Here is a 9,879-nt window from a genome sequence, read left to right as displayed (position 1 = left end):
GAGAGAGAGAGAGAGAGAGAGAGAGAGAGAGAGAATAACCAGAATTAATAAGTACAGGGTGTGGGGCTCAGTCTTTTATCTCAGCCCAACTTATTAGCTTTCCCTATTCAGTTGTTCCTGTAATGGCTGCTACTCAGTGCCTTCATGGGTTATTCAATGTCCTTCTGGTCGGGTCACTGGAAGACCTATGTTCAGGTGCCATCTTTTTTTCATGAAGTAAAATGACTCTCTTTTTAGACAAACCCATGTGACACCATATTAGAATGATCCCAGGTACTCTTTTATCTAATATGTCCTCATATCGCCTCCACCCAGCATTTCCTGTACTTTCTGGCTTTCGAAGCACCCCTAAAATTTGAGAAGGGGACAGGGAGCAGGAACAACCTCTATTTTCTAAACCAGAAATTGTTTCACATAGATTGTCTAAAAACAAGCTGCCATGTTTAGCAATTAAAAAATTGTTGATTGCCTTCAAGACAACAGTTTCAGTTGGGGGGATGGAACTAGAATGAATTGAGAAGTGAGTGGGAGTGGAGGAAGTAGAAATTTTCAGTATAGATGATGTTTTCTAGGATTTGGGCTGTGAAAGGGAAGAAAAATATAGACTGAGGCCTTGAGAGGATGGTATGGTCAAGTGAAGGGTTTTCAAGATTAGACCTGGGCATGTCTGACAGAAAGAAAGAAGTCATTATGCATGAGGGAAAAAGTGAAGCTTACTGAGAGGGAAAGAAGATAATTAAAGAGATAGCTCTTCAAGTATTTGGGAGGGTATAGTGCTGCAGGTTGGGCCTAATTCAGGTTGGACTGGTGCTCCTGTTTTGGAACTGGAAGGAAATGAGATACATGACTTAACAGCTCACAAAAGGAGGTTTACTTACAAATATTATCTCATTTGATCCTCCCAACAACCATGGGAAGTGGTTGCTGCTATTGTCTCCATTTTACATTTGAGGAAACTGAGGCAAACAGGTTAAAGTGACTTGCCCAGGGTTACACAGTTAGTATCTGAGGCCAGATTTGAACTCAGATGTTCTGATTCCAAGTTCATCAGTCTATCCTCTGTACTACCTAGCTGCTATATATATATATAGCTACTACTCTAACTACTCTAGCCCTGATAGTCCACTGTCAGAAACCTGAGGGAGAAGTCACTCAATCTTTATTCAGACTCCTCATTCATTCATCTGGCCCTTCTTATTATCACAGTTTATCACCCCTATTCTTAGTCCCTGATTGGGCTTTTGTACATAGGACACTAGGAATTTACTTCAGTGATTCAGTTGTAACAGTTATTCTGTTATAACTTGGACTCTCTTTGTCATCATCACTTTCTTTTCTAGATGTTGGCTCATCATCCTTTTACCAATGCTTTCTAGAATTTTGCCCAGAATAAAAATCAAGTTCAGTCAACTACATTTTCTGGAATCCGTTCTCTTTTCTTTTTTGGAAAGCGGGACAACATTTGCTCTTCCTCAGTTCTGTGATCAATCTCCCATTCCCCTAAGATCATTGCCAGTGGCTCAACCATCACATGTTCTAGTTTTTTCCATATTCTAGGATGCAGTTCATCTAGGTGATTTGAACCTATCAAGCATTGTCAAGTACTCTTTTATTGTCTCCTTACCTATCATGGGAGTCAGCAACCTATTAGTCATATTTGTTCTATCCTTTCCAGTTACAATATAATGCTCCTTGACAGATAAGACAGAAGTAAATTAAGATTTAAGCAGCTCTTCCTTCTGTCACCAGTTAATTTCCCAACCACCTCTTCTCTGATGCTCTTCCTTCCCCAACTATAGCTTTAAAAATACTAATAAACCATTTTTGTCATCCTGAGCTCTCATCACCATCCTCGACTCATGCTGAACACTCTTGATGCTATTTTTAGAGGACTGTGCTTTTTTATTCACTCCTTATTGCATCTCCTTGCTTCTATTTCTGGATGTTTCTCTTTTTTCTTTTAATATATCACTGTGCTAGGCTAGTCTTTCTGGAATTCATCTATTTTCTCTTTATGCAGTATGCTCTGAGGAGAGCATTGCTTCTATTTCTCTTTCCATTGATCTTTACCTAAATGTTCTCAACTTTGCTCTCCCATTAGCTTTGATCCCTGTATTTTTTAACATGAATACATCTTCTGAATATAGCATGCTACACTGCAATTTTTTACCTATGCTATTTTTTTTACTAAGCCATATTTCAGAGTCATATTCCAGACAAATTTTTCATCCAACCAAATCTCAATGAAGGTCAAATTTGCCTCCTTGCAATAGACTTTGTATTTCATCTTGATGGTTGACCATACTCTGTGTATGTGTGTATGGGTATTTGAGGTCATAGTTCCTTTCTTAGATTTTTTGTCTCCTGTGAACTTCTGAATGTCTCAGTGGCTGGTCTCCCTATGCCATAGCAAGTTTTGTGAATATTCATAGGCTGTTTTTCCCCCTACCTCACCTTTTTCAGTTTAAAGTCCCTTTGATTAGATTTGCAAGCCTGCAGACAAATAACATTCTTAACCACTTGTAACAGCAACTACACTGGCATACCCAGGATGGCTGCTAGTGCAGGTTCTTTTATCTGCTTTACTAGGAAAGACTGCTCAAAAAAGGTGTTAATAATCTTCTTTTAATTATACTCACTAGTTCAGGAGAAGGGTTAGCACCCTGAACTTCAGAGAAACTACAAGCAGAGTAATAAAGACCAATAGACAAGGCTCTGACTGGCTGAATCAACTATACACTTTACATACATCCCTGGATGGAGACAGCCTTTACATCTGAGCAGTTAGGGAGCTCTGAACATACAACCACTCAGAATCTCAACCAGGGAATCACAAGATCCTTCTCATAAGTGAGCCCCCAAAGCCAAATACCAACTCAGAGTATATATACATTTCTCAGAACCGGAAGGCATTACAACCTCCCTGACTCAGTGCCTAATTAGAAATTAGCAAAAGGGGTGAAAGCCTTCCTACAGAAAGCCTCCCCAAGCAAGCTTCCCTTAATGGGCTCCATGCCTGGCCTATTAAAAGGTGAGGAAGATCTCAAATTCCATTAACATTATTCCACCCCTGTTAATAGATCCTGATCTCTTATAAATCCTGTCATTCCTGTATTGCATAGAAATAATTTTCTTATACACCATCTTTTTATTCAAGGTTTATTTAATCTGCTTTTCTCTTCAGAATAACTTGATTTTTCTTGGCAAGAGGGATGAAGGTGTCACCTATACCTTAAGGGTATTGTTTCTTGCTCTAGACTTTGTAATCTTTACCAATGCTTTCTTATTTTCTTCTGCAGTATCATATATGAGCATGTAGATCACTAAAAGTGAACGGTGGTATGATGTTTGATATACCTTACACACTTCAGATATGGCCAATGTGGACATTTGTTTGGCTTGGCTATACATATTTATCACAACAGTTTTCTTCTTCTCTCCTCTCCCCTCCCAATTTGGAGGAGTGAGATAAGAGAGAGAACTATCATCAGATAAGGTCCCAATGAAGGTCTTGGTTTTTTTTATATACTGTTTTTCTTTATTATGTAAAAAGATGGATTACAGTAATTGGTATGGTGAACCAATTCTAGGGGTGTTTTTTTGCGGGGGGAGTGGAAATGTTTCTAGCAATAACTAATGTAAAAATGAAAGGCATTAATAAAACTTTTTAAAAGAAGTTTGACAAGTCTTAGGATATGTGATTTCTGTTAAGTCTTGTATACTTTCCCTGGGAAAAGAGCAGATGTCTTTGTTGTTATTATGAGGTCAGCCAATAGCTGCCTCCATGTTCTCCCCTTAGCAAGAAGTCACCAGCTACCACAATTTCTCCATTTTTCTTCTAGCCCTTCCCTAGATGATTTCCCACCTCATAACACCTGTGGATCTACATCACCATCCCCTGAAGGACAGAATAAAAGAATCCAGCTTCCCTCCCCATTGGGGAAGAGTTTCAATCTTGTTTCTTAGCTTTGAATGAATGATCAGGGGTTCTTCATGTGACAGCATTCACAAGGTCACCATCTACTTCAGATTGTCATAACTTCTTGACTGGCTGCTCTAATAGCCTCCTAACTGGTCTCCAAATTTAGCAATCTCTCCAATCCATCCTCCACACACCTGAAAATATAATCCTCCCAAGAACTTGGGTCTGATCATGTCACTTCCCTTTAAAAAAAAAACCTCCCAAAACTTTCAGGGTCACCTAATGACTCTGTAATACCGTGTTTCCCCAATAATAAGACACTGTCTTATTATTTTTTTTGGACAGAAAAACACCAGAGGGCTTATTTTCAGGGGAGGGCTTATTTTAATGAACATTGACAGCAATTTTAATAAACAGGTAAATGTGAACAAAAAAATGTACCTTTATTCAATAAGCAAATCACTGGGGAAGAACAGGATGACAGCGCTCACTGCTGCAGCTCTGATTGGATGCAGCTCGGAGCTCGGCATGCGTTTCACTGGGGTGGGGCGGGGACGGTGCATACAGAGGGTACTGTAATGTAGCGTGTAGCGCAGGGGATCACCTTCACTACAGTAGCAATCTCAATAGGGCTTATTTTCAGGGGAGGGCTTATTTTAGAGGAATCTTACACAGTAAGGGGAGGGCTTATTTTCGGGATAGGTCTTATTATCGGGGAAACACGGTAAAATACAAATTCTTTCACGGGCCATTTAAGGACCTTTACAAGTTGCATCCAGCTTGCCTTTCATGTCTTATCTCCTTTTCTTTCTACATTTCAGCCTAGGTAGACTATTAGCTGTTTCCAAACTCATCACTCCATCTTTTGCCTCTGTACTTTTGTATAAGCCTGGAATTCACTGCTTTTCATCTCTGCCTCTCAGAATCCTTATAATAACAATAGCTGATCTCTCTTTCTCTCTCTCTCTCTCTCTCTCTCTCTCTCTCTCTCTCTGTAAAGGGGCATGGAACATGCTCAGATTTGCCCTTCCTGGTGGATTGATTGTACAGAGTATATGCAAATATGCTCTGGCTGCTTTAAACTTCCAAAAAGTGGGAGCTTTGGGATTGCTTATTACCATGTGTTAACCTGTTGTTTAAAAGACTTGGGATTTTAATATAACATGATATACCCTGACCCCACTCCCACTCCCACCCCCACCCCACCCCCAAGGTTGGATATGCACTGGAGACCCTATCTGTGCCCTTTTGTGTCTCTTCTTTCCTGACCTTAGGCAAAAAAGTACCCTAGAGCCTTTTGGATGTCTTGGACCCCTTTGGCCTTATGGTGATACAAAATGTTCACTTCACAGAATGTTTTTAAGTGCATAAAATAAAAAAATATAGGATTACAAATATTGAAATATAATTTCAAAATTATTTTTTAAAAACATTCATGGGACCAGGTGTGGTGCCTCAGGCTTCTTCTTCTTCTTCTTTTTTTAAAAGCAATTGGGGTTAAGTAACTTGCTCAAGGTTACACGGCCAGTTATTTCTGGGTGTGGTGCTGAGTATCTGAGCCCGGGATTCGGATCCCCAGGTCATCCCAACACTGGAGCTCTTACTCACTGTACTACCTGGCCGCCCCTTTTGCCTCAGGCTTCTAATCCGTTCTTCTGGAGGAGTCTGAGTCTAGTAGATTGATCAAGTTTGGAAGCTCTGAGCTATAAGAGGGTTAAAGCCTATTGTGTGTCCAAACCAAGCCTGGCATCAATATGGGGAGCTGCTGGGGGTGGAGGGCCACCAAGCTGCTGAAGGAAGGGTGAACCAGCCCAGGTTGGAAAAATACAGCAGGTTAAAGCTTCCATGTTGTGATTGGGCCTGTGAATAGCCACTGAACATGCAGCCTGGGTAAGATAGGAGGACTCAGTCACCAAAAACAGAAACAAAACCCCAAGTTCATGGGCCCCAGGGTAAGAACTCTTGTCCTAGAGGGAAATGTGAGTTTGGAAGTTCTGAAAATACCATCAGAGGTTGGAGATGAATGTCAGCAGGGGAAGAGTCCCCTGAGTAGCAGTAACTGATGGCAGGGAAGGCTCTGCACTGAGAGAGAATAAGAAGATCCCAAACCTGGCCCATATTACCAGTAGACAAATGCTATGAGTGATTTGGCAGTCCTAGGTCAAGGTGAAATGTAAAATAATTAGCTAGGCTTTCAAACTGTTTTATGTTCTTTTGAATAAAGTCAAGTCAACAAGTATTATTAAGTGTTTACTATGTGCCAAGCAATGTTTTAAAACTGGAGAATCAAAGAAAAACAGAAAGACGATCTCTTCCCTCAAGGAGCTTACATTCTAATGGTGGAGACAACATGCAAAAAACTAGGTAGATATACAGACTGGATGGAAGGCACTCTGAGATGGTGCTTTAGCATGTGGGGAGACTGGGAGAGGCCTCCCGGAATAAGAAGGAAGTCAGGAATCTAAGGGGTAGAAATGAGGAAGGAGAGCACGCACTCCAGGCATGGAGGGCATCTGGTGCAAAGGCACAAAGATCAGGGATGGAACATCATGTTCATGATGTAAGGGCAGCTGATGTCAGATCTACACTTTAGAAAAGTCACCTCAGCATCCAAATAGAAGATAGATTTGAGTAGGGGAAAGACTGCAGACAGGGATACCAATGGTTACTGCTTCCATAAGAAATGATGAGCAGGTGGATTTCAGAAAAACCTGGAAAGACTTACATGAGCAGAACCAACACAACATTGTACACAGTAGCAGCAACATCATGCAAACGTCCAACTCTGATAGACTTAGCTCCTCTCAGCAATGCAAGGATCTAAAATAACTCCAAAAGCCTCACGATGGAAAATACTATCCACATCCAGAGAAAGAACTCTGGGGTCTGAATGCAGATTGAAGCAGATTATTTTCTTTCTTTTTTCATTCTTTCTCATGGTTATTCCCTTTGGTTCTGATTCTTCTTTGCAACACGAGTAATGTGGAAATATGATTAATATGATTGTACATATAGAGCCTGTATCAGATTGTAAGCAGTCTTGGGGAGGGAAGGGACAAATTAAGAACTCAAAATCTTATAAAAGTAGATGTTAAAAACTAAAAATAAATAAAAGAAAAAAAGTTATTGCAATTATCTAGGTGAGAAGTGATGAGGGCCTGAAGTAAGTTTAGGACTGTATGAATGGAGAGAAGGGGACAAATAAAAGTGATGTAGTGAAGGGAGAAGAAATAACAGGTGGCATTAATTAATTAATTAACTAATTAATTAATGTGGCAATGAGTATTTGAGGATGACTCTGAAGTTTCAGGCAAATGGGAGGGTGGTGCTCTTAAACAGTAATAGTGAATTTTTGAAAAGATGAAGGCTTGGGGGAAAAGATGATGATACACAAATTGGGTTTCAAAAGCCTGTGGCCAAAAATCTTTCTTAAGATAGTGGAGAAAAGTCAAGGACTCACCTGAGCTCTTCCACATTCCCCTCCAAACGAATTTAAAATAATGCCTCAAAACAAATTCTGGAGTGGTGGAATAAAAAAAAAAAATTAGATGAAACAACTTTTCAGCCCAAAAAGCCTGCCTGATCCTCAGGAAAGGTTTGTCAAACTGGGATGTGAATGGAATGAAGTCTAGCACAGCCAGTGCCCCAGAAAAGCAGTAGCAGGCCTTGAGGGCAACTGAATTGTCAGCAGTGGCTTCTGGATCTCTCAGCCCACGGATGGTAAGGGGGTTGGACAGCTAGTGAGGAGATTACAGGAACCTCTATGTGGGCACTGGGGCAGGACTCTGTCGCATTGTCCGTATGTGGGTACAGGTCACAATCCCAAGTCACAGTCCCAGGGCGGGGAGGAGCATTAACATAGCCAAGCTCGTGATCACAGGGGAGCGGGGACCCTGATCACAGTCCCAAGGTGAAAAAGTTCTAGTGGTCTGTCGCAGGTCTGGAGGGTATTAAATACACCTATCCTTAGATCCTGCCACCCTGGAAGAGCTTAAAACTTACAGACCTCCCCAGAACTAGCACAAAAAACCTGAAGCTTGGGATAGCACCCTCTCCACCCCAGCCGTAGAGATCAATGTTAACATCACGCCAAAAGTCAAAAGCAACTTCTGGATGCCCAAAAGGCAACCAAAGATGAGGAGCTACACCCCAAGACAGAAACTGAGGCTGGATATATATTTCTGGGAATCATAAGCCTAGAAATGATAATTGAATCCATGGGAGCTGATGAGGTCACCAAGTGAGATGCTCCACACTATAGAGAAGAGAGCTCAGGAAAGAGTCTTGGGGTTTACCTGCCATTAGTGAGCATGACCTAGCTGAAGAACCAGAAAAGAATATTGGGAAGAAATAAACTGACGTTAGAAGGAAAACCAAGAGTAAGTAGTGTCACAAAAAACAAATGAGAAGATCTTTAAGGAAGTGATCAACAATGTCAAATGCAGGGGGTGGCTAGGCTGTGAAGTGAATAGAGCACTGGCCCTAGAGTCGGGAGGACCTGAGTTCAAATCTGACCTCAGACACTTAACACAAAAAACTAGCAGTGTGACCTTGGGCAAGTCACTTAAACCCAATTGCCCTACCTTCCCCCCTCCAAAAAGCAAAACAAAACAAAACAAACAAAAAACCCCAAACAATAACAACAACAAACAAAAAAAAAACAACGCCAAATGCTGCAGAGAGGTCAAGAAGGATTAGGATTGAGAAAAAGCCATTAGATTTGGAAACTAAGAAAAAAGTAGGCAATTTCCTTTGAATAATGGAGTCAGAAGCCAGATTACAGAGGGCTTAAAAGAGACCTAGATGAAAGGAAATGGAAGAGCCCAGTGTAGATGGCTTCCTCAAGTTTAGCCACAAAGGAGAGGAGAGATATAAGACAATGATCAGATAGAGTGAGGATGTTTTTAAGAGAGAGGATGATATGGGTATGTTTGCAAATAGCAGCGAAGGAACCAGTAGATAGAAAACGAAAATAGGAGAGTGGTGAGCATAGTGGGGACAATAAATAATCTGGGGAAGAGGGGAGGGGATGAGATCAAGGATGTATGTAAAGAAGTTGACTTGGGTAAGAAGAGCCACCTATTTATCTGACCATAGTGAGGAAAGATGTCTGAATAATATGAGAAGAGGATGAAAGGGGAAACGCTCAGTAAATGGCTTTATTTTTTTTCTCACCCTTCAGTGTTAGGGTGTAGCAGGGGAAGTTCGATGGGAGGCTTGGAGAAAGATAAGGTTTGGAACAGCCACAGCGGTAAGTGGGTGACATTAGATACATTTGTAGTGGACCCAGTCAGTGATGTGATTTTCTTCAGCTTTGTTCAGTAGTAAGTGAACAGGAGCAAATGAGGTAGATGGTTTGTTTCCATGACCCAGGCTTGGTACTTGGTTAGGCTTCATCAGTGACAGGACAAGGTGGTAAGGTATTGCAAAGTGGAGGATAGTGTGGAGTTGTATTGATTTGCCAAGAGGCTGATAGAGGAGAGGGAGAAGTGTTTTGCCAGTTCAGGATGATAGTTTAAGAAAGAAATGAGGGGTAGAGGGAATGGAAGTTACAGTAAGGATAAAGAATAAGGTTAGGGGCCATAAGACAAATGAGACTTGAATACTGGCCTCCCACCCTATTCTAAGCATAATTACAAGTTAAATTATTGAATCCTGTTAATTCTGTTAATGCACAATGTGATTCATCCATGTTCAGCATTTCTGAACAGAAGTAAAGTACCTGTCCCATACTTGATTAATATTATATATTGATTACCTCTTTTATTCTCCCTCCTTTTGGAAGGGAGTTCCTAGACTTGAACCACAAGTAAATTGTCTGGGGGTGGTGATGGTAGTGGTGGTAAGTAACTTAATGAGCTGAAGAGTGTATTATTTGGGAGTCTAATTTCCCAAACTAGAGAGGCCAGATGAGAGAGAGAGAGAGAGAGAGAGAGAGAGAGAGAGAGAGAGAGAGA

The sequence above is a fragment of the Petaurus breviceps genome, unplaced genomic scaffold (assembly GCF_028583685.1).
Source record: "Petaurus breviceps papuanus isolate PSGF00001 unplaced genomic scaffold, PetGlider_PUasm1.0 138, whole genome shotgun sequence".
Taxonomy (NCBI): domain Eukaryota; kingdom Metazoa; phylum Chordata; class Mammalia; order Diprotodontia; family Petauridae; genus Petaurus; species Petaurus breviceps.
This window is presented reverse-complemented; position numbering follows the sequence as displayed.